This window comes from Grammomys surdaster, unplaced genomic scaffold, assembly GCF_004785775.1.
Source record: "Grammomys surdaster isolate TR1022 unplaced genomic scaffold, NIH_TR_1.0 125349, whole genome shotgun sequence".
NCBI classification, from domain to species: Eukaryota; Metazoa; Chordata; class Mammalia; order Rodentia; family Muridae; genus Grammomys; species Grammomys surdaster.
Genome location: NW_021620222.1, coordinates 622,567 through 626,250, shown reverse-complemented (window position 1 = coordinate 626,250; position 3,684 = coordinate 622,567). Strand labels below are relative to the sequence as shown.

Here is a 3,684-nt window from a genome sequence, read left to right as displayed (position 1 = left end):
TATTAAATATTAAATAGTGACCAAAAGATGGACTTAGGTCAGAACCATTCCCTGAAATTTCCCAGGTGAGAATGGCCTCCAGCCATGTGCCGCAAGAGTATATAAAAACAAACTTTGCCATGAGGCAGTTGATATTTTCCAAGAACTACAATTCCCAGCATCCCAGGAAGTTACCGGTCCCTGGGTAGGTGGGGTTTACAGGTTAATTTTTGGTATTACAGATGGTATACAAAGAAGGCACATTTCAGACCTTTAAAGTTCCATATGGCTTCACTTCCCACTTCCCACTAACCCTTCCTAGCTTTCAAGTGTTAGAAAACTAGAAGAAAACAGCCTTAAGTCTGTGTGAAAATACAGAGAAAATTTTTAGGAATATGCAACATGTCTGTCTCTTAAATGCATATCTACCCAAGGGGCTTTAGGCTTTAAGTCTGTGACATTTCACATGGCCCATGGATGAAAGGAAGTGAAGTATGATGACGTCCGCATAATTGAAATATGGAATTAGCCATGACAATATGGGGTTGGGATGTGGCGCGTGGGGGTAGGGGTGGAGTGGCAGAGTGGATACCATTATAACTATTGGCAAAGAGTAACTTCGCACGTGGTGGTGGGCATGCGCAGTACAACTTTTGTGCTTGCAAGCAATAGGGGCTATGGGCAATACCGACTTCCGCCGGAAAGGTGACTGAGGTGCAGTTCATGTAACCAGAGGTAGCCTAGAGCGTCGATTTCCGGTTAGATCTTCACGTGGTTAGTTGTTATCGTTACCAGGACGCCGTGGGAGTTTGGATTCTGAACTCTGGAAAATCCTGAGCGTCTACCCGGCGTGGCGTGTGCAGAGCTCTTCAGAAGTTCAGTGAGAGGTGAGCGGCCGCGGCGCAGGAAGGATGCTGTGCTGCTGAGCGCTGGTTTGTGTTGAGTGATGACTGAGGCAGCTGCAGGGGGATGCCGCGATTCGGCTGGGGTAGGCGTCTTGTGGGAGTTGGCAGAGGGTGGCGATGGAGCCCGCTACTGTGAGCCTGGGGCTAGTGAGTCTGTGAGGGCGACCGTGCTGCTTGCATGACGGGGAGTGTGTACGTAGTCCGTGACTGGCGGGAGTCTGGATCCGACACTGGCATGAGAGAGGTGAAAAAGTGAATTTATTCACGGTTTTGAATTACACTAGGGCTGCAGCGTCCTTGATCTGTCGGAGCCAAAGCAGTGTCAGAATTGATAGGAGGAATGGAACAATCTGCTCGTACCTGTGGGTTCGAGCCAGCAGAGCTGGGAGAAGAGCCCCTGTTCAAATGCTGGGGATCTGGGCCATTTTCCTAATATTTCCCATAGGGAAGCTGGTGCTGAGAAAGAAAATATTAAAATTTACTAATTACCGTGATGAATATTGGGGTCCTTGAAGATATGTGGGTGAGTCCGTGATGGCCTTGGGACCCCTATGGCCATGGCAAGGATCTGTGGTCAGCAGTTGAGCAGGGTGGCACTGTAAACAAGTTTTAGGGTAAGTGCTCGTTCTCCTGCAGTCCCAACAGGTTGACCATGGCCCCTATTGAAAAGACTAGCTAGTCATGGTGAAAAGCAGGGAGAGGAGGAGAAGTTCAAACTAGCCTCATCCGGCAGTACCTAGCACCCTGGCCTCCACTCTCGAGGATCCTGCTGGTACTACCTCCTGAGGTAAAGGGGAGTAGCCACCACGCCATGGCTGGCAGCCTCATTACGTAAACTCTTGACCAGCCATCCTGAATCTGTGTCACCCCGACTGTCTGGAATGTATAGTGTGGCCCTAAGTGTGTCACGGTTCACTACTACTTCTGCCCCATGTGGCTAATTTGAACTTCCCCCAAGCAGAATCTAGGCCGAAGAGGTTTACTTAATTAAATTAGACCAGGTTGGCCTCAAACTTGGCAGGGATCCTCCTGCTTCTGCTTCCTGAGTGTTAGTTTACGGGAGTGGGTGGTGTAACTTGAAGTTCCCAGAAATTTTTATTTTTATTATTATTTATTTATTTATTTATTTATTTTTGCTTCATTGGCTAAGTAATCAGGGGACACTGGTTTATGGGCTCTTATCCTTCCGCTTTCATTTTCCTGTTTCCTCAAAAAAAAAAAAAAACAAAAACAAAAACAAAACAAAAAAACAACAAAAACCCTGTGGTTTCACCTCTACATTTTATTCCCTGTTTATTTTAAAGCTAGTAGATGTGTGACTTTGTCATGTTTGCAGGTTGCTGTTAGGCACACTTGTCTGTTAGTCATTTCTCCTCTGAATATTTAAGGGGTTGTTTTGGGGTGTGCATGCTGGGGTGGGGGATGGGTAGCAGACACTAGTGGTGGTCTATATCTGTCTGTAGCTGGAGCTAAGCTGAATCAAGTTGTCTTTAGGAATGTATAGTGTGGCCCTAAGTAACCAAAACTTGATGCCTTTTGAGAACACATGCGGCCCTCAGGCCGTTTGGGCTTCAGTAGCATCTGCAGCTGCCCATCTTTTGCCACACAGAGAAGCTGGGACCCTAGGAATAAAGGTCCCTTTTCCTCTCCCAAGCTTTCTCTCCTATGTCGCCATAATTGTCTTTCTACTCTGCCTCAAGATAATAGGAATGTGTGTTGTTTTCCATGAGGTGGAGGAGAGACTTTACCCCCTTGCTCTTAGTGGCCTTGAGTCCGATTATGGAACAACACGCAGCCTTGTTTGCCCCTTTGCAAACCAGGTATGCAAATGCTAATGACATACTGTTGAAAGTATTTAGTGAAAATTAAGTAAAACTGAGTTGACCCTTGCTGGTTTCTAGTCAATTTTTGTTCTTCAACTCTTAACCATGCGATGTGTGCCTGTTTGGGGAATGTGCCCATGAGTGCTGTGCATGTGGCGGCCCAAGGCTTCAGATGCTCCTGCAGCTTCATTGTAGGTGGTTGTGAGCCACTGATGTGAGTGCTCAGTGGTGTGAGTGCTCAGTGGTGTGAGTGCTCAGTGGTGTGAGTGCTCAGTGGTGTGAGTGCTCAGTGGTGTGAGTGCTCAGGGATGTGAGTGCTCAGGGTTGTGAGTGCTCAGGGATGTGAGTGCTCAGGGATGTGAGTGCTCAATGGTGTGAGTGCTCAGGGATGTGAGTGCTCAGGGATGTGAGTGCTCAGTGGTGTGAGTGCTCAGGGATGTGAGTGCTCAGGGATGTGAGTGCTCAGTGGTGTGAGTGCTCAGTGGTGTGAGTGCTCAGGGATGTGAGTGCTCAGCGGTGTGAGTGCTCAGCGGTGTGAGTGCTCAGGGATGTGAGTGCTCAGGGATGTGGCTCAGGGATGTGAGTGCTCATTGGTGTGAGTGCTCAGTGGTGTGAGTGCTCAGGGATGTGAGTGCTCAGGGATGTGAGTGCTCAGTGGTGTGAGTGCTCAGGGATGTGAGTACTCAGGGATGTGAGTGCTCAGTGGTGTGAGTGCTCAGGGATGTGAGTGCTCAGTGGTGTGAGTGCTCAGGGATGTGAGTGCTCAGTGGTGTGAGTGCTCAGTGGTGTGAGTGCTCAGTGATGTGAGTGCTCAGGGATGTGAGTGCTCAGTGATGTGAGTGCTCAGTGGTGTGAGTGCTCAGTGGTGTGAGTGCTCAGGGATGTGAGTGCTCAGGGATGTGAGTGCTCAGTGGTGTGAGTGCTCAGTGGTGTGAGTGCTCAGTGATGTGAGTGCTCAGGGATGTGAGTGCTCAGGG

At 48.8% G+C, this 3,684-nt stretch overlaps 1 protein-coding gene across 1 annotated transcript in view; it reads left to right on the top strand.

Moving 5' to 3' along the window:
- Positions 1-766: 766 nt before the first annotated feature.
- The window catches only part of LOC114637557 (zinc finger protein 175-like), an 11,675-nt gene continuing 8,757 nt past the window's right edge, over positions 767-3,684 (top strand). Inside the window, 1 exon segment of the mRNA XM_028785774.1 lies at positions 767-866. The gene's annotated coding sequence lies outside the window, so the exon portion shown is untranslated.